Genomic DNA, 26741 nt, shown 5'->3' with positions numbered 1-26741 from the left:
GTTTGCCACTAGCAAGCACAATTGTGGAAGCATGGCTGGACCCGAGGAAATTAATGGGCCGATACATGCTCCCGTGAAACTGTACTCCTACCCAGTTGACAGTGTGCCATATATCCAATATACTATTGAGTCATTATTAAAACAGGGTGTTGTCCACAAAGGCACTTTCACCACAAACTCCCCAATTTGGCCAGTTAAAAAACCGGATGGCAGTTGGCATCTGACAATCGATTATCGGAAATTGAACTCAATCACCCCAGTTTGCGCCAGGTAGTGTGAGAAACCCCTACCCTACTCTCCAAGATTCCCGGCAGTAGCACAGTTTTTTCTATTCTGGACATTCCGAATGGTTTTTGGAGTATCCCAGTAAAACAAACGGACCAGTTTATGTTTGCCTTCACCTTTGAAGACCAGGGGGCTATACTTGGACATGCTTGCCACAAGGGTTTCACAACGCCCCTATCATTTTCCATAAGCATGTGGCTGGAGAGTTGAAAGGCTCCTCATGACCTTCCTGCCTACTTCAATACATTGATGACCTCCTCCTCGCTACTAAAGACCGCCCCCAACATTTAACCATCTTGAAGGAATTGCTGCAGTTACTAAATGGGGCCAGACTCAAAGTCCATTTGCGTAAAGCACAGCTGGTACAGGACCACTTCCTGGGAATACAAGTCGGTTCATCTGCTATCAGTCCTGATCAACACAAGATTGAGACTATCCAACGCCTGCCCCTACCCACCTCAAAAACTTCCTTCCTCGGACTGGCGTGTATCAACAGGCTTTCATTCCTTGATTCGCAGGAACCACGGCGCCACTTTATGCATTGCTAATGGTTACGATGACCAGGCCTGGTCTAAGTGGACTGAAGAATGCACCAAAGCAGTCACACAACTGAAAAAAGCTGTTGTCCAGTCGACATGTCTCATAACCCCAAACCCAAACAAGGCCTTTCACATGGAGGCAGGGGCTATGGAGATAGCTTGGTGGTTGTTCTTTGCCGGAAGAATCAGGGGAGACTTCTTCGAGCTCCATTTCCCTCCTGGATCCTGAAAGAGGCTGAACTGGCTCACTCTGCCTGTGAGAGATACTTGCTGGCTACATTCTGGGCAGTCAAACATTTCACCTACATCACAGGCTTCAACAAGGTGATACTTCACAGCCCACGTACTCCCCTCAATCTACTGCTTCGACCTGGGGACTCACTCATGTTATCAGCCCGACTGAATCAACGGATATTGGAATTGACCCAGGGTGATTCGGAAGTGACTCCGAAACGACCTACCTTATTGCCACAGCGACTCATGTATGATGGGCTGGTGCACGAGCGTCCATTACTCCTATTGGACTTCCACACCCCCTTGGTCCCATTGACAAGGCGTGGGGCATCTTCACTGATGGATCATCATTCCACCAGACTGGCAAACCGTACACCGGCTTCGCCATCGTCATGCCAAATGAGACTATTCAGTAGAGATGTACCCTTCATTCTGCCCAATACGCCAAGGTGGCTGTGCTGGTGACTGACATTCAGGTTACTAATTTCCAAAGTGTTAACATTTGGTCCGATAGTGTGTATGCTATCAACACCCTGCTTTCTTTACCACTGGATGTGCTGAATACTTTTTGTACAATTGATGGCAAACCCTTATTACACGTCAGTTTGTCCCGGGTTCTCAGTGTAGCGTTGAGGGGCTGCACGGGGCCTGTTTATGTGGGCAAAGTGAGGGCCCATTCCTGCTCCATAGAACCCCTCACCAAAGACAACTTCATAGCTGACCAGGCGGAAAAGGAAGCTGCCATTAAAGCTCCCATGTGGATTAAAACCCCCGGAGCCTGTCCCACTACCTTTAGCAGCAATCAGTCCAGTTAGTGACCTCGCTTCCTTGCAGGCCAAATATGATCCATTCCCAAATATGATCCACACTTGGCACAAGGAGGGGCAGACCCTGCCAGCCTCGACACCTTAGGCTCAACTCACGTCCATCTATCAGGTGGACTCCGGCATGTCACCCCCCCCATCCTCATGTATGATGGTTTCCCTGGGTCCTCAGTTGCTTGCATTCCCCCCGAGCCTGGAAGATGAATTGTTCGAATTGTTACAGACCCACCCCACCGGAGGGCACTATTTAGAAAAGGTCACTCTGGAGAAGTTCTCTACCATGGCCTGTACCCAGGCTGTGAAACAGGCTTTGGGGCCAAGACTCAGAGGTGTCTTCGCTGCCTGCAGCATAACACAAGCAATAATGCTAACCAGGCGTCATTACAGAGACCGCCCTCACCAGATGGGCTTCGGACACATGTCCAGTTAGATTTTATTGGGCCCTTTTGCCACAGCTCCCTCAGTCTATACACATTGTCTGGTCTAAATAGACAGATTCACCAAATGGGTAGAGGCCTTCCCCTGTAAAAAGAACACAGCCCTCACCGCAGCAAAGCTAATACTGTGTGAGCGATCTGCAGGTCAGGATTACCACTTCAGGTTAACAGCGACCAAGACCCATACTTCACTGGAAAGGTTTTTTCAGAACTCCAGCGCTTCATGAAAATTGACCATAATCTACATGTAGCACATCATCCACAGTCATCAGGGGCAGTGGAGAGAGGTAACCGAACCCTCAAAACAATGCTGAAAAAGCTTTGTGAGAATTACCCTACACAATGGGTTGACGTTACCCATGTGCCTGATGGCCATAAGAGCAACCCCACATAACACCACGGGTATCTCCCCCTATCAAGCCATGACGGGTCGGTTAATGAGGACACCCGCCCACCTACTCATTCCCCCAATGACCCCTCTTCTCCAGGGGATAGTTAACCAGAAATGGCTGGAGTCCATGGGAGAGCATATCAAAAAAACGAATGAGCTTGTGACCCAACCTATTGGGAAAAGTTAACAACTCGTAAAAAAATTTCAACACCGGGGTTAGGACATTCGAGTACCAAGTGGGAGAACTAGTTATGGTCTCAAACTATTTAAAGAAAGAACATGATTTTGAACCCTGATGGGTGGGACCCTATCCAATAATTGGCAGAGCAAGTCCTGCAGCATAACTGGTCCAAATTTCAAACAAAACTGAGACAAAGAGACACAAGTGGTTCCATATTAATCAGTTAAAAATTGCAAAAGAGTAAATATTGCACAATTTCTGTTCCCAGATCAACTGGAAGACGTCTCTGTCCAGATTCATACCAGGACTGCTCTGTCCAGATTCATACCAGGACGTCTCTGTCCAGATTCATACCAGGACTGCTCTGTCCAGATTCATACCAGGACGTTTCTGTCCAGATTCATACCAGGACTGCTGATACTTTCTAACACCATTCAGACAATGAGTATCATCATCACTGTGAGGCAGGAATCAGTTACACTGCACAGGAACACAGCCGCACAAAACCCTCAGGTTGAGGAAGCTAGCCCTATGTTTGGTAGTGGCCCAAAGCTTGACATTAACAGTTCTAATAGCTTTAGTTTGTTATCTACGATGCGTAATTAACAGATTAGGGAGCCGCACTTGTACTTTAGAAATAACTATATTAGCTGGGTAATAGTTGTGAGAAGTCAATAGGGATATTTCCTTCTCAAAGGGGGGAGCTCTAAGAAATTGGAGTCTTTGATAAGCGGGTATTTTCTGCATTTTGTGGGATTAGTTAAGCAACGTGATTTTCTTTCTGGAGAAAGGATTCCTAAATGCTTTGGCCTCTAAACAGTCCTATTTTAGGCTGTCATGTTGACATGCCTCATTTGTTAGACGGTGCCCTGTGCACCCCTATTCTCCCAAGTGTTTAGGAAGATCAAGTTATGACCCTCAGCATGTTGTAAACTAAAACTGACCTCGAGCAGGATGACAAACAGGGTAAGGGTGACAACCAACCTGTCTGTCTGGGTACCTGCCCCGTATCTATTGGTCTGAAGGTTTGAGACAGGGGACACTGGGTAAGCTACCATCCCTCAGAGTTAGGGTTTATCAATGGGTGCATAACCAGAAGGAAAAATTAGTTTTGACCAGTACTCTTATTTGCCAGTTTTCACTGGTGTTCCATTTTAAGTATACAAGACCAGTTTGGACCAGTATTCTTATTTCCCAGTTTTTACTGTTTTTTGTTCTGGGTAGGAGGAAGGAAAGATGAACTACTGCCTGGGAGAAGACCAAGAGCCTCCAGATACCTCAGACAAACGGAGGGACAGGCAAACAGGGAAAGAGAGGAAGACTGCCGTCTGCAACCAGTGAAGGACTGTCACCCCTGCCACCTGGGGCTGCAGAGATCAGCTGCATCTCTTTGTCCATCTTCTGGCACCAGTAAACTGTCACGGGTCATATACTTTTTCTGTCTAATTAATTAACTCGTCACATCAAAATGGTTCTCCTTAATCAACTTAACAAACCATCATAAAATTACTTTTGACTAATTGACTGCCTGTGTAGGTATCTGTGGGCCCGAATAGAAACATTTCCGAGTGGATTGCTCGGTCATTTCAGTGGGCAGTTAAGAATCAACAGGCTGGATTTTACGTGACAACGCCGGGTGCGTTTTCAGCCAGAGGGGTGGGGCATGTTAAACAGGGCGGGTGCCAACCCCACCACCTTCCTGCCCACCTCCAAGCTCACCCCCATAATATGGGGGGTGGGTGGGCTGGTGCCTAAATCGATAACCTGCCCTCCATACTTAAATAAATAGTCAAAGGTCAATTGAGCTTGTCCACAAGCCAATTGGCCCTGACATTAACAAGCCAATTGATAATATCCTGCCCACACCATAACACGGCGGGAGTGGGCAGGATGTTTTTTTTTCAAAAGCTTTTTAAAAGGCCAGGTAGGAAATGGGGTGTAATATCTTCAGTGGATGCCCTTTGTGCATCAGGGAGCAGCGACCCACCCCACCCAAGACAATACCCCTCCCTTTTTCTCTACCCGCCTGCTCTGTAAAACCCACCACCCTCGCCCTAAACTGCCCAAACCCTCCCCGCTCAACACCCCAGGCTTACCTTGCTCTGGGAACTTGGGTCTTCTTCCAGTCTCGGCAGTACCCACTGATGCGCTCTTGGTGCTGCCGGCAATCCAATTGGGTGAGGGACAGAAGTCCCACACTGCACCAGTTTAGCCCACCCACAGTGCGGTATGGCTGTGGGGTAGGCTGGCAAGTGGGGCAAGTCGGCTTCACGCTGACTTTGTTTCCGGGGTAGTATGTTGCCCAATCACATTGCTGTGGGTCTGGAGTAACATGTAGACCAGACCAGGTAAGAATGGCCAATTTCCTTCTCTAAAGGGCATTAATGAACCAGGTGGGCATTTTTTTTTAAAGATAATCAGTGATAGTTTTATAGTCACCAATGAATTCCAGAATTATTAATTGAATTGAAATTCCACCAGCTGTTATTGGTGGGATTTGAACTCACGTCCCAAGAGTATTAGCCTGGGCCACCAGATTACTAGTTCAGTGACATTACCAGTACGCCAACATCTCCCCTAACCTCTGAACCAACCAGTGTAACATCTCCTGAGTAAGTATCCAGGTAAGTCCCGCATATCTGGCCCAGGTCTCTGACGCTCAGATTAGTATCAGAAACTTTTGTGAGGTATCCCAGGCAGCTGAAATGAGCCCATTGGAAGCTTAAACTTCCCGGGCAATTTCAGTGCTTGTGTGTCCGTTAGGACTTCCACAGGGTCCTGACACATATCTCCCAATTTAAGTTCCAATTTCAAAGATACGGATATCAGAAGATTCGGGACAAAATGATTGTCTCCAAATTTTGTACGTTACCTACATGAGGGTGCAGCAGCTTAGACGTTTGACTTAGCCCATGTAAACCATTCCTCATTAGCGAAATAATGGGCTGGATTTTCACAGGCTGACCGTGGCCCCAAAAACAGTCCAGAAGGACAGATGCAAACCTGGCTGCTTGGGGAGCCCTGGCTGGATTTTCTGTCCATCTTACAGCTAATGAGCTGCTGCTGAGGCAACTGTCTCTTTAAGGGATAAGATCCCGCATCCAGGAGTTGCCAGCCAATCAGAAAGCCTGTAGCTCTTCAGTCTCAGCAACGCCACTAGGAATGTGGTTGGTGAGGGCAACGGTGTTGTTGCTGCATCGGTGGCCATGGCTGTCGAGGTGGGGGGGGTCCTCCGTGGGCCTTATAGTGCCTGATCAGGAGGTCCCCACCCCACTCCCCCAGGCCTAGAAGGGGGCGCAGGTGTTCACCAGGTAACCTCCCCATGTGGCAGAGGGCCCAACCAGTGCTGGTAAAATGACAGCTGCAGAAGCAAGATGCCTTTGGTTGGCCACTTAAGCGGCACAATTGGCCTCTGGGCAGGAAAGCCCTCCATCTTCCCCACCCCGGCAAGATGCCACGACAGTGTGAAGGTGACGGAATGCCACCCCACCCCACTGACTTCCCTCCCAATTTCTTGGCACCCCCTCATCTCCTATCCAACTCCTCCAGGCCCCATTAAATTCAGGCCAATGCTTGCACAGGTGACTATATGTACTTTGGCAGTCCTCAAAGTTTCTTTCATATTTGATCCCAAATCCTGGAAGATTATTCACTCTTTCTGATAGATCCTGCTGAGCCTTTGACCCTTAACTTTGACAAGTTGATGACTTTCTACTCCGTACATTTGCACGTACAAATTATGAACAGGAGCAGGGAATTCGGCCCCCTCGACCCTGCTCTGCTATTCAATAATACCGTGGCTGATCTGATTGTGGCCTCAACGCCATCTTCCTTCCCCCTAAAGTGGTCGCCACCCTTTGCTGCAGGTTTTGCAGCAGACCTTTCAGTGAAGTGGAGAGGCTTTCACAATTTCTGCTTCGAGGCAGTTCTAGCAGCTTTTCTCAGCTAATCTCTGTCCTTCTTCCGAGAGCCACGACAAAACATCTCTCCTTGTTTAATCGGGAGCAATGTCAATCGCTGGCCTGAATGTTTCCCGCGTCGGGCGGGCTCGGCGGGAGCGGGCGGGGATGGTCAGGAACTCGACCGCCGCCCGCGATCAGATCCGCGCCGCCATTTTACACAGGCGGGCCAAGTAAGGCCCATCCGGCATAATGTGCGACTCCGGCATCAGCGAGAAGGGACGGGCAGGAGCGGGAGCTCAATGTCTGCCGGGTCCAATAGCGACCCGGCAGCCTACCCAAAAACGGCGCAGGCGGCCGAGCGAAGGCTGCCATGGACTCGAAGTACCATTGCCATGCAGAACGGGGCAGGCGGGAGGGCAGGTCGGCGGGGCAGTCGGCCCCGTGGTTTTCCGACGAAGGTCTCGCTTCCCTCCTGGAGGAGACAGCAGCACGCCAAGATGTCCTTGTCCCAAGGGACAGGAGAAGGAGGCCCCCCCCCCACCCGCCTAACCAAACATGCCTGGGAGGAGGTGGCATCCAGGGTCAGCTCCATGATGTGGTGAGGCCGCAAGCCCTTCAATGATCTCCTGCGATCGGGAAAGGTGAGTGCCATGTTGGATTGGGTCACTTAGCACAGCAGCTGGTGCATCCCCCCCACCACCCCCCGCCCCTCCACCACCCCGCCCCAGACCTCAGAGTTCTTAGAGTGTGGGTGGCAAATGTCAATGAGGCAGCATCTGGTCAAGGGGGTGAGCCCTGGCTGCTTGGACTGAGTGTCTTGCAGCTCCAGGGTCACGAATCGGCTGAGCCCTGCGAGGTTTTCCTTAGGTGGGGTTGGCCAGGCTGTAATGGGGCTGCAGGTATAGGGTGGACTGATCAATGCTCCTCTGTCCTTTCAGGAGAAGACAGCCCAGAACAATGCCGAGAGGTTGCGGACTGGTGGAGGAGTGCCCCACCTTCTAATCCTGTCCAGATACGGGCAGGAGGCCCTGGAGCTGGAGAGGTGCCATGCGCCCAGGTCAACCGGCCGCAGTGAGGTTGGGGTGACACAGGGAGGTAAGAGTGCAGCGCACTGAGGTCAGAATGTCTGTAACAGCAGCCATTCCACAGTTGTCTATATCTTGATGTGAGCATCACAAGAAGCCCGTCGGGGTCAGGAGCCTGAAGGACCACTGCTCACCCCAGAAGACACAGAGGATATAAACGCACCAGTGTCACACCCTCTCAGCCAGGCAGGCACCAACTCAGATACCAGCACCTCAGTGGGCATTAGACTGCCGGCTAGTATCACGGTGCACAGCGGTGAGGCCACTTCACACTCGCTTGAGGTGCAGGCGGAGGCAGAGAGTGCCCAGGGCACCGGCAGTCAGAGGAATGCTGGGGGCCAGGAACATGCTCAGTCGGTGGCAGATGATGTACCTCTGGAGTTGTCCCTGAGGCAGCGGATGCTGGAAGTCCAGCAGGGTGTGCGGGAGGATCTGGCGGAGATACATGAGGGAATGGGTGCCATGGTCTTCGTGATGGAGGAGTCCATGAGCAATGCAATGACCCTCATGGCCGAGCACACTGCCTCCTCCATGGAGAGAGTGGTGACTCTCATGGAGAGGCTGCTCCAGGAGAACAATCAGGGCTTCCTGGGGATGCGCTCGGACCTGCAAACCCTCACACTGGCAATGACCTCAGGTGGTCACTGTCAGTATGGGAGATGGATTGGGCACCCAGTATCTCAGCTAGGTGACCATCCATCAATGGTGTGCAGGGAGGTCCAAAGCGACCTGACGTTGGCGCACGAGCTGCTTGTCATCTCTGCGGGCTCCTCTCAGGGCGCTCCAGATGAGGGCAGAAGCTCCTCCGCCCCTCTGTCAGTGACTGTGGCATCGGGTGAGGCAGCGATGACTGAGGAGATGCCAGCTGTGGCACTGGCCACTCCCTCCCTGGCAGGGCCAACACAGGCTCCACTGGCCAGAGAACGACCGTCAAAGTCATCAAGGCCAATAGGACAGCAGAGTGAGCAGGCTGTCCCCAATGCTGGTGCCAGTGAGGGGGTAACACCTAGATGTAGCACCGGCAAACATAAAGCACCTTACACACAACACGGGCTTGTCACTGGTGATTTTTTTTTGCCCCACTTTTAAGTTATTTATAAGTAGGTGTGATGGAGAACATCTTTCCATTTAATTGATTTATGTATGTCAGACACCACAATAGTAAACGTGTTTGTATTCAACAAGCCTCTGGGTGCTTCATTAGTTCTGCAGGTGCAGGGTAACCCATGATGTTATGAGTGACTTGTTTGTCATTGAGCTTTATTGAAATGACACATAGTGCTTGTTGTTCACCAAGAAAATGTTCCTGTCAGGTATCGAGTATGGAGCCTGCAGCCCTGGCCTGTGGTGGTGGTTCATCTTTGGTGGTCTAGCTGAAGGAGCGTTGGATCAAAGCCTCCAGGGTGTTCCTGACTCCCTGGAGGTTGCCCAGGTCAGCGTCTATCCCCTCAGCGTTCTCCTGACCGTGCTCGTCCTCGGACTCACTACTGGACTCATCGTCTGCTCCCAGAGCAGCTGCGTCAACATCTTTTTCCTCCACTGCATCCCCCCTTTCCAGCGCCAGATTGTGGAGAGCGCAGCATGCAACCACTATCAGCAACACACACTCTGGGGGGTATTGCACTGTGCCCCCTGAATGATCCAAGCATCGGAAGTGGATCTTGAGAAGGCCGATGGTTCTTTCTACCATCGCCCTTGTGGAGGCGTGGCTCCTATTGTACGGCTGCTCAGCTTCTGTTGTTGGAGAGGCGTCATAAGCCATCTTCTGAGGGAATGGCCCTTGACGCCCAGCAGCCATCCATCTAGCCGGGCTGGAGCACTGAAGAGCCCCGGCACCTGGGAGTGTCTGAGGATGTAGGCGTCATGGGAGCTGCCTGGGTACCTTGCACAGACTTGTAGAATCAGCATCCTGTGATCACACACTATCTGCACGTTCATGGAGTGGAAGCCCTTCCTGTTGACGATGGCACCGGACTCAGCTGCTGGCGCCTTGATGGCCACATGTGTACAGTCTATAGCACCCTGGATGCAGGGGCATACAGCAATCACTGCAAAGCCTCTGGCACTCTGTGTTGCTGGTCTCATCCATGCGGTAGTGAATGAAAATCAATGCACACCTGAACAGAGCGTCTGACACCAGCTTGACGCAACTGTGGATAGTTGATTGGGAGACTCCACAAAGATCATCCACCAACCCCTAGAAAGAGCCAGAGGCATCGAAGTTGAGGGCTACTGTGACCTTCAGAGCCACTGATATGGGGTGTCCACCCACACAGTTGGAGTTGAGCTCAGGGCCGATCATCTGAAAGATGGAGGTCACTGTCTCCCTTAAGAGGAATTGCACCTCTGGCATATTGAGGTAGATGCATCGCCGCCTGTAAACCCTGGCAGCAGGATAGTGGCATCTTCTGCAGCCCCTTCCGCCTTGGACTTCCTGTTGGCCCTGCCCCCCTTGTGTCTGCGCCTCTCCTCCCACAGGTCGCTCCCCTGGAGGCTGAATAAGGATACCTGGCCTCCTCCCCCTTCTGGCCCTCTCTTCCTCCTCAGAGGAGGTGCCTCCAGCAGAGACCACAATCCCCATTCCCAGGGTAAGGGAAGGCCGACTGATACCTGGAAGGCCTTGAGTGTTATGGCTCCACTGGAGTCCTGAACTGAAGCCTCTTATTTCTGTGAAAGCAGCTCTGAAGCGAAATGAAGTCATCCTGTTCACATAAGCAAGTAGCAGTAAGTAATAAACTAAAGTACTGACAGCTCGCATTAGCAAGCCCACTCACCGCTCTCATCCCGCCCGTGGATGAGGTTCTTGAAAATGTGGCCTACCCGCCTGCCCCTTGCGCCCATGCGACATCCTGAAAATCGCACAGGCTGTGAAAAATCAAATACAATTGGTGCCGCAAGGGCCTTGACTGCCCCGTTAATTCATGGCGGGCGCACTTCCGTCCTCATAGCGCGCCTGCCTACCGAAATATCGCGACGGTGCGCGGTGACGTTGGGACGCACGCCCGATGTCATCGCGCTTCATTTTACATTCCGGCCTGTAGAGTCCCCCACCCTGCACGCCGAGTTTAAAATTCTGGCCATTAAGTTTTGCTACCTCACTGGACTTCTTCCTCCCACTGCCTCTCCCCTCAGTCAATCATGCTGCTGACCAGGCTCTCTGTACCTTACCTTCACATGCAGGAAGCACATTTAACTGAGGACATGGGCTAGTATTGTAAAAATGCAGTGATGCCATCTCTGATTGCTATTGCTGACTTGGCCATGCCCTAGATTGGCACATTCACCTCTGGCAATATCACAGTGAGTTGGGCTTATAAATAACACACCCATATAATAATAAACCCAAAAAATCCTGCAGTTCAAGATCAAGCAGCTAACTTCCTCAGAGCCAAAACCTCTTCGCCCTGATGTAAAATTGACAGTTAAATTGCAGTTTTATTGAGCTTGACTCCACAATTTTCCCTTTGAACGGGAGTGTGCTACTGAAATTCTTAATGCACGGCAATAAATAAGGTGCCTAACCCAACTTTAAAACAAATTAGTTTCTATCCCCACCTTAACAGTAGCCCAAGTGAAATTTAAAGATGTTTTTGTTGCAAGAAGGCTTTTCCATGACAATGATGTATAATGTCAAGGAATCTGGATTCTAAAAGATCAAAAGTCAACTGACACATTCCACGCAATAATAAGTCTCTGAAAACAGCAAAGAGCAGCTTTACTTTTTGATTTGTGGTTCAGGCAGATTTATGAATATTGCTACATGGGTTATATTAATGGCTGCTGAAGCCCTTTTTTCTCGGAAGGAGGAAAAGCAGCTACTGTTGACACACGGGGAGCTGATTTAATATCTTCTCACCCAGTGAGAATAACGCGTGGCGGGGGTAAAGATCAGATTGAGTCCATTGCCACCCAGCGACATCTTCCCACACCAGCTTTGAAGTTGGCCCAAGCTCCCAAGAGATAATGTCATTGTTGCCGCAAAATAATTCTAACAGTCTGGCCTGGTGTTAAAGTCCTTGTGAGATGCATGAGAATGATCAGAAAGGGCCAAGACACAAATTTAATTGTTCAGAGAGGCAGGGGGAAAACTTCAGGACTCTTTTGCCCTGGTCCTGTCCCCTTGTTCCCACACCAACATCTGTTTGGGAGCCATCACCCTGGCCACTGCTTATCTGATGCCGGGATCTGCCCCTCACTGCCTTTAGGTCCCAAGCAGCTGCCAGCTTCTGCCTCATTTCCTGCTCCCAGCCTCCCCCTGGATACTGGATCTGACCAGCTACAGTGAGGACTCTGGGAAGATTTCTGTAAATAAGACCCAGCATTGAGATCAACTGGGCCTCACATACATCGTGCCTGCCCTGCACTCCTCCCACTTTAAAATCAGGGCCTCTGGATCTAGGCACCCACATGACAAATGGCCATTTGCATGAAGTGCAAGTGGATATTGGCATATGTGGAATTGTATCCCAGCATGAGTCGGCACCTTCAAGAAAGGTTGTTTGCGGGGGGAGTGGGGGTTGGCAGGGAGAGCTTAGAAAATGATGTAAAGAAGAAGCGAAAATTAACGATTCAGTCTATCCAACCATTCTTTGGATCTTGAACAAGATTATGTCACTGGCGGTCTAAGAGAACAGACCTCATTATTTACCACTCTTCTTGCAATCTCCACTGGGGAGTCTACCCAAGGTATTGTTTTCCTTTTAAAAAGCATAAAGGATATATATCAGAAAAAGTAATGATACTGAGCATGTGGCTCTCTTTCAAGGGCAAAAGTCTATTACCTCATGCGCACTGGCTTTGCCTCGGTAGCTATAGGTATTGCATTAGTCTGAATGTTTGGAATTTTTTCAAATTCAAGCACCCCTTCACCCCCACCAATTCCTACAACCCATTCCACCATCCCTCACATGAGGCATTCAAAAGTCAGCCAATAGGAAATACAGTTTTACTCTCACCGCTAATCACCAGAGGTCATGCCTCTCATCACGTCCTCAGGTTTAAATTGTAATTTAAAGCGAAACAGACCTTGTGGCTACAGTTGTAGATAACAGGCACCAAACATTTGACTGGATAAAAGAAAAACAGTGGAATAATTGCCTTGCCGCTTTCTGTAGTAAATAATCAGATATTTACCCCCTGTTCCAACTTTACACCTGAGCTTTTACAATCCAATCACTCAGTCAGCACTATTGTAAATATAACTGCTTCAAGTTTTCAAATATAAGTTCTCTGTGAACTTGCATACCAATTCTTGTGGTAGCCTTTCACTGGAAACATGTTGGAAGCATTGCTAACAAAGTACTTTAGTGGCATAGCATCTACCCATAATGGAAGAATGTTTCTTTTAAACTTTATATAATTTGGTTGCATGTAATCTACTGAGATTAAATCTCTTCCTGGTTGCTTAAATTAATGATGTTTTACTAGTAAAAAGCCTGACCTTTGGTCTGTTGAACATTATTTCCATTTTTTGTGCGCTGAGTATCATGTATTTTCTCTTGGCTTCCTTCCATCCTTTACACCTGCATGTTAGTCCAAAAATATACACCAACCATTCAAGAAATGGCATAGGTTGACCAAAATGGGGTTTGGGTGGGGTGAGGCTTGGGTTTGAGTAGAGGGAAAACTGAGCCTTCTTCTCCCGCTTTGAGGTATATTTTGTTATGATATCTAACAGATAGCTTTCCGATTAAATCTGGAGTCAGGCAGGGCTGTCCTCTCTCGCCTGTCCTTTTCGTGTGCTGCATAGAACCCTTTGCCGAGTCCATCAGGAAGGATCCGGGCATAAGAGGAGTGACGATCCCAGGCAGTGGAGGCACTCAGGTAAAAGCCTCCCTGTACATGGACGACGTCGCCGTCTTCTGCTCGGATCCGCTGTCGGTGCGCAGACTGATGCACGTCTGCGACCAGTTCGAACTGGCCTCGGGAGCCAAGGTAAATCGTGGGAAGAGCGAGGCCATGTTCTTTGGGAACTGGGCTGACCGATCCTTTGTCCCCTTCACTGTCAGGGCTGACGGCCTGAAGGTGCTGGGGATATGGTTCGGAGGGACCGGGGCATGCGTTAGAAACTGGAAGGAGCGAGTGGCTATGGTGAAAAGGAAACTGGGCATGTGGGAGCGACGCTCCCTCTCCATTGCGGGTAAGAACCTGGTCATCAGGTGTGAGGTACTCTCGCTGTTGCTGTACGTGGCGCAGGTCTGGCCCATTCCACGCTCCTGCGCGATGGCGATCACTCGAGCCATCTTCCGCTTTATCTGGAGGTCGAAAATGGATCGTGTCTGCAGGGACGCGATGTACAAGCCTCTAGATAAAGGGGGAAAAAACGTGCCCAACATCGCCCTCATACTGATGGCCACCTTTGTGTGTGGCTGCATCAAGCGGTGCGTAGACCCTCAGTACGCAAACACCAAGTGTCACTACGTGCTGAGGTTCTACCTGTCCCCGGTGTTGCGAAGGATGGGTCTGGCCACGCTGCCGCGGAACGCTCCAAGTAGTTGGACCGTGCCGTACCACCTGTCCCTGGTGGAAAAATTTATGCAGAAAAACACCTTTGACCACAAGTCCATCAGGCAGTGGTCAGCACGTAACGTCCTAGAGGCCCTGAGGGATAAGGAGAGGGTGGACCCTGTGGGATGGTTCCCCGAGCAGACTGTCAAAGTCATTTGGCAGAATGCCTCATCGCCAGAACTTTCCAACAAGCACCAAGACGTAGCTTGGCTGGTGGTGAGAAAGGCCCTCCCCGTCAGATCCTTCCTACACGCCAGGAGTCTCACCCCCTCTGCACGATGCCCTCGAGGTGGCTGTGGTGGGGAAGAGACCGTTGTTCACCTCCTTGTGGATTGTGCCTTTGCAAAGAAAGTCTGGAGAGAGATGCAGTGGTTGCTGTCGAGGTTCATCCCGAGCAGTTCTGTGACACAGGACTCTGTGCTCTACGGGCTATTCCCAGGGACACACACCGAGACAAACATCGACTGCAGCTGGAGGATCATCAACTCGGTGAAAGAGGCGCTTTGGTCTGCCCGAAACTTGTTGGTCTTCCAGCACAAAGAGTTGTCCCCGACCGATTGCTGCGGACTGGCACAATCCAAAGTCCAGGACTACGTGCTGAGGGACGCACTAAAGCTTGGGGCAGCTGCCGCAAAGGCGCAATGGGGAAGGGTCGCTGTCTAAGACCTTTCTACCACAGCGCACCGAGAGACTGGGAACTGTTTAGAGCCCCTCGGGCTGTACAGATCAAAATGAAAGGCTGTAAATGATTGTAATATTGTTTGTACTGATGCACCTGGTGATACATTTTGTAAAAGTTTAACCTGGATTGTACCCTTGTAATGTTGTTTTTGAAATGGTTTTGAATGTGATTGAAGATTTTTTATGAATAAAGTATATTTTTACAAAAAAAAAAAAAAAAAATCTAGAGAGACCAATAGCTTTTAAAAAGACATTTGAGCTTCCGGTTAATAGCTGAAAGGATGACATGGCAAGATTTCGCCTTTTAAGACTTCAAACACTATCTTTGCAGGCAACTTATACTTTAAACCATAAAATAGATCATTCCCCTTTTTCTTTTAGCACACCTGAAAACACACTTCACAGATATACTTTACACTGTCCTTCAAGTAGACATTCTATTCTCCCGGAACCAGTCCAAGGTGATTCTTAGCTCTTGAGGGTTTACTCCTGTTCCTTTCCTTTCTTAGCCTGGAAAGTTTTAATCTCAGAACTGTCTTTCATAGTGAGGATTTTTTCCCCCAAAGATTCTTCCTCTAGCGCAAGCGAGGTGAATCTTCCAGCCTCGTTCTATCTCCTCATGAAATCAGTCATTTCAATCTGAGCACGAGCTCCCACCCACATCCCTGCACGGTGAACTACAGCATTTTACTGCCTATAGCTGTTCTCCCTCTCCCATCTCCTGGCAGGCAATGTGAGTTTTCAGGGATATCTTATACCCTTCCCCTCTCAAAGTCCATTTCCATGGTAACATGAATCACACGGACCTTGTATCCATGTAGAAATGCTGTTGAGCTATCCTTGAATCCCCAACTCTCTTTTATCTTGAAAGTGAATGGACAGTTTAAAGCATAACTGTTTACAACTCAACATTCTCAACTCTTTTCTGGAACTTTGGAGACTCACAGTCTTTACTGTTAGCACACAGGCTGCTGCCATTGTCTCCAAGTTTAAACACCTTGTTCCTTCCCAGCACAACAATCTGGGCCCCATTTAATCTCAAACTATCAAACCACCCAAGCTTGCTGACAGACAGACTTCAGAACAGAATATGTGACTCCTAAATTTAACCTTATATTAAAGACACAACCCTAAAACATAACAATCTTATAAATCTCTTAATTGTAAGTTTGAAGAGACTGAATGACCATTCTGCATTTGAAGACTTGTCATGACAATAAAGAGAGCCTTTCCATCATGATGAAAATCCAGGCCCTGATATTCAATGAAGGCGGAACTTTCTTCATTACTCTAATTTATAAATTATTGTTCCAGAGCATAGGAGATGCCCTCAGTGAGAAGAACATGGAACATGTGTTCTTAACCCAAAAGCGTTCCATTATCAATTGACATTTTTAAAATAATGTTCTGGACCAATTTATACAGAAAGAAAATATGAAACTTTTGTATTAACCTTTAATAGTAGCTCTGGAAGGCATTGACCTCTGCTTTAAAAGTACCTTCTCCTGACCCCCATAGGCCAAACTTGTTCAGCCAAAACTTCACAGCTCCTACAGGAAAGATTCTTACGAAGGTACTCCACTGCATGACTGTAAGCACCTCCTATCCCATCATAAAATTAAATTAGATTGTTTTCCTTGTTAATGTAAAGAGATTTTTTTCCCCCTATTTAGCTCATCATATATGATCTTATACTTCTCAATCAAGAGCAATCTCAGGTTTCTGCCAATAAGATCATTTTTAACTTGGAGCATATTTTCGGCAGGCAGGGACCTAAATTTCAGAACCAGGGCGGAATCATCCCAGATTTGCACTAAGCAGAATGAAGACTCCCCACTTACCCCATTTAGCCTGTTCCAATACCAGCCCTACCTCTCTCCCACTGGCGAAACTTACCTGAGGGCTGCTGCCAGCAACCTGATGTTGATATCGTCACTTGAGCAAGCTGCCTGATGAGGTGCACCGGTAACTTGTACCAAATACATTGAGGAGGCCTGAGGAGCGTTTTCCATTAATCCTCGGGCTTCTTGATCTTGGTGTATGTTGGTCAAGTGCCAAGTCTTTGTCGTAAAACAGGCTCAAACTAATTTTTTGACTAAAAGCTTAATCACAAACATACCTGTGCCATCTTACAATCTTTCCAAATTCACTCATAGTATAAAATCAACAATTCTGGCCCCAGATACATCCATTAACAGACATCACAACTCTAGCCAGATGTGAAAATGCATTCATAATTACTTGTATGTTCAACAGGCTTAAAGCAACAAATCACACTTCCACACCTTCCATATTCTTATATTAACACCCACCTCACACCTCTTTGCAGTAGTACCATAGCTCTGGTCTCAAGAGCAGAGTAGTGATGAAAAAAAAGAGAAAGAATAACATTAACACAAGAGAGTAATAGGGAATGTAACCAAGAGACAGGAGCAATTCATGAACTAATCTGACTTCCAGCTCAGAGGCCTAAAGCCTGCGAACAGATGGTCCAACATTCTTGCTGCACTGAGAGGATAAACATGGACAAGTACAAATGCTGATGAGAGATAACATGTGATTATCTCAATAAGGACATATATAAAAAACATTAACTTCCATGTCCCAAATTACCACTGAGTAACTGCATGATAGATCTATTTGTGCCAAGTAAAAAAGTCATAGCATGAATTGAACTTCAATATCTCCAATGCTTCTAAAAGGAGTTCTTGGAATGTGCACATTATTGGCATCAATTGTCCATTTTAATTGCACTGCAAGGATGATGATGGGCTGTACTCTTGAATTGCTCCAGCATTTATGGTGTTGCTGCTCCCACAATGACGTTTGACACGGAATTCTTGGACAATTACTTGGCAAAGATGGGGAAACAACACTTATGCTCAAGCCAAGATGGTATGTTACTTGGAGGTGTTACTTGTTCCCAGGATATTGCTGCTCTTGAGGATAGAAGTCACAGGGGAGGGAGGGGCTGTTGAAGTAACCATGGTGAGTTATGCCAGTGCATCCTGTGGATCAGACATTACTGCAGCCATGCAAACTTTAGCTCCATTCCCAGAGCCTCATTCTGTTCCCATATCCCTTTATTCCCCTATCTACAATGTATCCAAATAACTTAAATATTGGTATGAGCCCCAATTTTAACTTGGTGCATGAATGAGGCAGAGAGGCAGATGAAATTTTATCTCTCAGGCCTTATCTGCATGTTCCCAGATAGTTTCTGGCTGATGGGTGGAAATGCAATATTGGGACAGGACATTTCCACCATCAGGGACAATAAGAATGATCCTTGCGCTCAATCATGGAAAGATGATTTCAAAATGGCCTTTTGATGGGAGGGAACTACCCGGGGCCAGTGTATACAAGTGGGATACCTACTTGTGCATATATAAAGATACACTTATTCACACTACTGGTGGTGGATTTTATATTAGGAGCTATACATTTGTAATATCTCACTTCGTGAATAAATCTAAAACTAAGTACATACAAACAAACATACAAATTAGGAGCAGGAGTAGGTCACTCGGCCCTTTGAGCCTGCTCCGCCATTTAATAAGATCATGGCTCATATGATTGTAATCACAACTCCACATTCTCGCCTATCCCCGATAACCTTTCTCCCATTTGCTTATCAAGAATCTATCTACCTCTGCCTTAAAAATATTTGAAGACTTTGCTTCCACCACCTTTTGAGGAAGAGAGTTCCAAAGACTCACGACATTCTGAAAGAAAAAAATTCTCGTTGTCTGTCTTAAGTGGGTGACATCTTATTTTCAAACAGTGACCCCTAGTTCTAGATTCTCCCACAAGAGGGAACATCCTTTTCATGTCCACCCTGTCAAGACCCCTCAGAGCTTTTCTGTTTCAGCCAAGTCACCTCTTCTAAACTCCAGTGGATACAAGTCTAACCTGTCCAGCATTTCCTCATAAGGCAACCTGTCCATTCCACGTATTAATCTAGCAAACCTTCTCTGAACTACTTTCAACTCATTTACTTCCTTCCTTAAATAAGGAGCCCAAACTGTACACAGTACTTCAGATGTGTAAAGATTGACTTCTGATCTCCTCCTTCACCAAACTGGCTGTCAGAGTTTAACAAAGGTAACTAAAAAGATTTACATTTTTGGGCCTCTTCTGGCCCTGACTCATCTTCTTGCTAGGTTAACCTGCCAGGAAACTCATAATTGGTTCCCCGCTCAAGCCAATGGTTTAAAAAGCAGTTGGGGGTCTCGCGATTTCATCACAGCCCTATCTGATAAATAAATAAAGATCCCATTGGTTTCCAGCAGTCACCCTTCTCACCTGAAAAACAGTTTAAATTGTAGTTTGCGGCTTTGACGTGTGACATTGGCAGTGAGTCCCTCAGGTAAATTTTGTCCTATCATCTAATTTCTGTCAGCTGGGCAGGATTGAAGTCGTCCATGTGATATTTGTAATCATAAAGTCTGGCAATGAATTCCATAGCCTCGCAATGCTCTATGTAAAAATATTTGTCCTGCTCACTGCCCTAAACCTCTTACATTTAATGTTACATCTATGTTCACTCGACTCATTCCTGGGAAGAAGGGGTATCTTATGAGAAAAGGTTGGACAGGTTGGGCCTGTAACCATTGGAGTTTAGGAGAATGAAAGGTAATCCCTCTGATACATATAAAATCCTGAGGGGATGTGACAGGGTGGATGCCAAGAGGACGTTTCCCCTTGTCAGAGAGACGAGAACTGGGGGCGCAGTTTAAAAATAAGGGGTCTTCCATTTAAGATAGAGATGAGGAGAATTTTTTTCTCTTAGTGGGTCATTAGTACGTGGAATTCTCTTCCCCAGGGAGCAGTGGAGGGAGGGTCATTGAATGTTTTTAAGGCTGAGTTAGATAGATTCTTGATTAACAAGGGAGTCAAAGGTTATGCCACAATCAGATCAGCCATGGGGCAGAATTTTGCCTTTGGCGAGCAGGGGGTGGGGCCTGCTCACCGACGCATAAAATGACTTGGGATGATGTCGGGCGGAACCCCCGACATCATCCCGGCCCATTTAAATTTTCAGGAAGGCGGGGGCGCAGCAAAATCAGCTGCGGGCCCGCCGACCTGTCAATGGCCATTGACAGGATCATTTAAACAATTAAAGGACCTGCCCATCCAACCTTAAGGTTGTTGGGCAGGCCAGGAGCCCCGGTGGCAAATAGAAAAAACATGAAATCATCCACCAGCGGAATGAAGTTTCATGTAGGTTTTAAAAAGTTTAATAAAGTTATAATGTAAATTATGAACATGCCCCATCTCATGTGACATTGTCACATGAGGGGGACATGTTAGGGAATTTTTCTTTTTCTATTTTTAATCTTTTTCAAAGTGTAAACGATCTCCCTGAGACTGCACTTAGCCTCAGAGAGATGTGCGCTCTATCGTGCTCTAGTGTGAAAGAGTGCACTCTCGTTTTTGAGGAATCACCCCACCTGCACAGGAAGCGCATAGTGCTTCCCGATGGACGTCACGCTGGGCGGACCTTAATTGGCCCACCCAAAAATGGCGGCGGGGCCCGCTTCTCCAATGGGGATCAGCTCCCCGCCCGCCGGAGATTGGGTCGGGCCGCCCGCCCGACAGGCAGAAAATTCTGCCCATGATCTTATCAAATGGCGGAGCAGGGTCAAGGGGCCAAATGGCCTACTCCTGCTCCTAATTTGTATGTTCAAATCTTCGTATGTACGTCCCCTCATTCTAAACCTCTCAATTATTGGAAACAGATAGTTTCTATCTTGTCTAAACCACACAGTTAGGGTCATACTTGCGAAACTGAACTCCCAAACCCTTCTGCTCCTCAACATCACACAGCCTTCCCTGGTTCAAAGTATAATTATTCCTTTCTTGATCAAAATATATCACCTTACAATTGACATTAAATTCCATCTGCCACTTTCGCACCCGCCCCCCCACCCAACTCTGCGAATTGCACCCCCCCCCCAACCCCCGCTATTTCACCATCTTATCAAGATACCCTTGCAACTTTATTTGGTAATAATTTGAATCGGGGAAGGCTGGATGATGTGCAAGAGCAGAAGGATTTGGGGATTCAGTTTCACAGAGTAGGATCTTAACGGCATTAAACCCGTTAAAAAAACGAATACCTTGCTGAGCTTTATGGCAAAAGGTACAGAACCTAAAAGTCAAGATGGAATATTGAATCAGCTTTGTTTGATTCTCCAGATTGCCACTTATTTTAGTATCGTTTGTAAATTTGGAAATCGCTCCCTCTATCTCTTTATCCAAATCTTTCATATATGCAATGCCCAAAAATGAGCCCAAAAGAGAACCCTGTCGGATACTGCTACTTGTAGCTGGTTTGAAAAACAGACTTTAACTCTTATTCTATTACTACTACTACTTTATAAGTAGTTTTATTTTAATTTGATTTGCGGCCCCTTCCCTAATTATTTATCCCATAATCTTCTCAAATATTCTCCTCTGTGGTACTTAATCAAGGCTTTCTGGAAATCCATGTAGTGGACATCATGCACAATGCATTTCCTCCCTCTCCTGCACTAGGGAGCACTTTCAGCGGAGTTACATTTCCCAAACAGCGAATCCCTGAAGGGAAGCATGGGTCAGAGAAGCAATCTTCTATCGACTGAGCCACAACAACATACAACATGGCGACAGCAGGTGAAGGACCCTGAAATTCCCGAGAATAAAAAGTGAAAAAAAATCTGTAGTCTGACCTGGGGAAAAAAAAGTCGCCAAAATAGAGACTTTGATGAAATAGTTGGAAATCGCCAGAAAATCTCCATAACAGATATGAAGGCTGAGAGGCAGAGTAGAAATCAACTGTGCAGCTCAAGAAGGACTTCACCATAGCACTTGGATGTTCTTTGAAAATCCTGATCAAAAAGCAGAGTCAAAGAACCTAGCGACGATCGAGAAAGGGTGAGCAAACTTTGAAAAAGACATTGAACAAGGCACAGTAACCGGGCAGCACTGGGAGACACTTCATTTTTAAATGTGCGGCTTCAAACACGCCACAGCCTGGGTCCAGAGTCGGCACCATGACACATGGCAACCACAAGAAAAACGAAAAAATTGGCTACGGTATTCAATTCTCCAGTGACAGCAAAGTAACTAACCGGCCTTAACAATTTTTCCTGAGATTCAGAGAAAGTTTGAAATGACTCAGTTACCGCAGTGGGTATCTAAAAAAGCCCCAATCAGCACTGGAAAACTCGATTACTGCAGCCCGATTTTCAAAATTTAAAGCAAGCCTCTCCTGAATTGAAAACAGCGATGGATTCAAAATTTATTTTTCCAGAACGATTGGGCAGATGAAAGGGCCGGACCAGACACAGAATTGTGCGCTATGGAGGAGGAGGTTGTTAAGGTACAGAATTTTATCAGCGTTAAGTAAATCAGAGGCTGACCAAATGAACACATTTTTGTTTTCAGTTGGTTCCATTGCTGATGATGTGATAGCCATACAGGGCATTCATGAATCATCTGACAAATTTGACGAGGTCATAAAATCCCTTGACAGCTACTTTAACTTACAGAGTAACAACATTTTGGAAAGAGCAAAGTTTAACAGAAGGGTCCAAAAGCCTGGAGAACCGTGGACACCTTCATCAATGATTTGTGCCAGTTGGCTGAAGGGCTGTGAATATGGTGATCTTAAGTCTGAGCTGATTTGAGACCGCATGGTAGTTGGGGTAACTGACGACACTCTTTCTGACCGCTTCAATCCAAAGAAGATTTAACTTTGGAGAAGGCATTATATAGATTGTCAGACAATCTGGGGCCATCAGCAAAATAGAGGGGTATGGTACATGGTACAGAACACCGCCAATGATGGTACAGCTCATTAAACAACAAAATGTGAAAGACACTTCAGGTCAAAGAAGACTGTATGGAATTAAAACTCAAGATGATGTAAACCATGCCAGTGTTGTGATACCAAAACGCCTCAAGGCACAAGCAGTGTCCTTCAAGTATGCTTCCGCTGTGAAAGGCTGGGAGACTTGGACAAGGTGCAGTTCAAAAACCTCTGAACATATAGAGGGTCACCAGTGAATCATAACACAAAAATCCATCAACGAAATAGAAGAGTCACAGCAAAATGAAGAGCAACAATGCTTTCTAGGTGGGATTAATAATCCCAGATATACCTCCTGGAATGCTGGCACATTACTAATTTTAAATTAGATACAGGGGCAAGTGTGACAGTCCTATCTGATAGAGAACCGTGGCTGGTTAAACAATCCCTGCAGCCACCTACAACACAGTTGTATGGACCAAGAGGAATCAAGCTTCAGGTTAAAGGTACTGCAAGCAGTGCTCCAATATAAGAACAAACAGATATGGGAAACGTTATGTGTGCTTCACAACCAAGAATTCTCTCTTCTGAACAGGAAAGCCAATGCCAACATAAACCTCGTCCAAAAGATTGAAGAGATTAACCAGCAAGGATCTGGTTCTGATTTTAAAAAGGATTTTCCAAAACTATTCACTGGGATGGGGCAACTGAAGGCTGAATACAGCGTAACACTGAGAAAAGATGCCAGACCTGTGTGCCTGTTTATTCCAAGGAAAATACCTCATCCACTTATGAAGCAAGTAACTGCAACTTGATGAGGTGACCAACATGGGAGTCATCTCCCCATCATTCAGCCAATGGAATGGTGCTCCAGGATGGTCCCAGTTCCAAAACCAAACAGGCCCATTAAAATCTGTGCCAACCTGACACAATTCAAAAAGGCTTTGGCAAGGGAATTTCACTCAATGTCCTCGGTGGATGACAGCTTGACCAAACTCTCTAAGAGTACAGTGTTCTTGAAACTTGATGCCAACAATGGCTTCTGGCAGTTACTGTTAGATGAAAAATCCAAGATGCTGACAACTTTTATCACCCCATTTGGCAGATTTTGGCTTCAATTGTTTGCCCTTCAGCATTACCTCAGCACCTGAGACTTTTCAGCGCACAAACTCAGCTATCTTACAAGGCCTAAAAGGAGTCATCTGCCACATGGATGTTGTCTTTGTCCAAAGAATGACTGTTGAAGAATACGACATGAGACTCAAGGCTGTCTTGAACTACACACAGGGAACAGGATTAACACTGAAAGATAAGTGTGAATTCTCTAAGACCACCATTCAATTTTTAGGTTATATTGTGACCAACAAAGGCATCACGGAGGACCCACATAAAACGAAGACAATCAGTGAATTTCCAACCCTGTCATCCAATCCAGATCTCGAAAGATTCCTGGGCATGGTAAACCAGATCGTGAATTTTTTGCTGAACCTGGCACGAGTCCCAAACCCCTTGCAACACCGACTCAGAAAGGCCCAAGCATGGTGTTGGGATGCACATCTGGAACGAGCATTCCATCAGCTCAAAGACATGCAGCTCTCACCAAATATCCTGTCTCACCCATTCCCGCCAACCATAATCACAGCGGATGCCTTATCAACAGGACTAGGGGCAGTCCTAATCCAAGAGCAGCTGGATGGATGCTGCTGACCAGTATATTACACGTATTGAGCACTATCAGGTACAGAAATGAGGTATGCAGTTCTAGAAAAAGAGGCCCTCGCAGTAACATGCCAGTAATGTGCCTCGCCAGAACGCCCCCAGAATTCAGAGATCCTGCTTGCACTTTGCTTACAAGACATTGTACATCCAGGGAAGGCATCAAACTACTGCGGATACACTGTCCAGGGCCACAGTCAACCATCCCGCGATGTCAATCTTGTCGATGAGGTCGAGTCCTATCCCCAGTTTGTGACAACACAGCTGCCAGCAAGTTCTAAGAAACTACAACATATACGCCAAGAGCAGACGCAAGGCAAAGAGTGTATCCACCTCTGTCAATACTGCATATGGATGGCCACAGCAGCCTCCCAGTGGCACTGTCATGAAAATATACTTCGAACAACAGAAACTCTTCACCATAATTGATGATCTGCTGGTGTATGGTGAGTGGTTGGTCATTCTCGTCTCCTTCCAACTGGAGATTCTGCAACGAGTCCACCAAGGCTACTTGGGCATCGCAAAGTGCAGAGCACGTCCCCAGTCTGCAGTGTGGTTGCCGGGAATATCAACGGCGATTGAAGAGGTGATTTTAAACTGCCAAATCAGCCCAGAGGGAGCCCTTCACCCTCATATAGTTCCTTACCAGACCATGGAATGTTTGGGAATGGATCAATTTATGCACAACGGCAAATCCTTTCTCTTCATTGTCGACTACTTCTCTAAGTGGATTGAGGTGAGGCATTTACACACAATAACCACAGAGTCAGTCATTAGGTCTCTTAAAGACACCTTTGCGATACATGGCATTCTAGACCAGGCTGTGTCCAAGAACAGCCCTCAATTCACCAATGACTACTCATTTTGCTGAAAGCTCCAGATTTCAACACTTCACCAGCTCCCCGAGGTATCCACAATCTAATGGGGAGGTGGAAAGGGGCACCGCACTGTAAAAACTTTCTTGAAGAAAAATTATGACTTGCCAATGGCACTTTTGACATTTCGGTCCACTCCACTGCGATGTGGATTGGCACCATGAGAGCTACTAATCAGCAGAAAACTTTGTACTCAGCTTCCCATGCTTCCCAAGAAGTTAATCCCAGGGTTAGCAGTCCAGGACTTTCAGAAGGTTCTGAACCAAGAGCAGTCTTACAGAAAGTAACAAGCTTCCAATTACAATTGGAAGTACCGTACCAGAAACCTGCCCAAGTTAGAAGACAGAGACAAGGTGTAGATCAGAGACCTTAGTAGAGAAGGCATCATTGTCCTAAGGGATGAAGATCAACAACGGTCTTACTTGATACTTACCCCAAAATGGGCACAATAAGAAGGAACAGTAGAAGACTTATCCACATTCCTCAAGGAGAACTTCTATCATACATTTGGGCGAACCAGATGGGGAAACTCAAACAAACGAAACACCAAATACTGTAGCTTCTACTTAAAAACAGCCAAGTCAGGACAAAGAGATCCAAGTTGAGACTATCAATCCTCCAAGTTTCAAAAGAACACAGTCAGGGGGAGTCATGAAACCTCCAGACTGTTTAAACCAGTGATGTCAGAGACCTGCGGGGAGAAGGGGTAGCATGTAAATATATTTGAATAAAGAGTTGAGAGGAGGTGTAGTATTACGGTGTTCAGGGCTGAAAAGAATACTGTGGGACTGGGGAAACAGTACCGCCCACATTATGATGTAAAGTGGGTCACATGACTAGTAGTAGTCTGGTAGCAGTCTGAATGGAGATAGCTCAGGGCTTGGACTGAAGAAGCCTCTTGTCTTGTATACCTGTACATAGTTATGTTCTACAAGAAATAGTTACTGTTCAGACTCTGTGCCCCTGAACTTCTTCCTTAGACAATCACAACAACGTACAACAAAATCCAGCCCATAATCTCTGCTGCTGCCTGAATGTTTCCATTTCCTTTGCTGCTCAATTTCTCAGCTGTGCTTTTATTGTTTCAATTGCTCTATATATCCAAACTGCAGCATTTAATAATGCATCTTGCTCTTGACGCAGATTTTCTCTGAAGTTATTGTTTAGCTCATCAAAAGTTATTCTGTTTTTTCTTAGTCTTACTGCAAATCCTTAATGCAGTTACACTTACTGCAGGTACCAATCAATAGCTTCTCCCATTCTTTCCGCGTGCAAAAATGTTTAATAAG

Source organism: Cetorhinus maximus, chromosome 5, assembly GCF_964194155.1.
Source record: "Cetorhinus maximus chromosome 5, sCetMax3.hap1.1, whole genome shotgun sequence".
Lineage (NCBI taxonomy): Eukaryota > Metazoa > Chordata > Chondrichthyes > Lamniformes > Cetorhinidae > Cetorhinus > Cetorhinus maximus.
Note: the sequence above shows the minus strand (reverse complement) of the source record.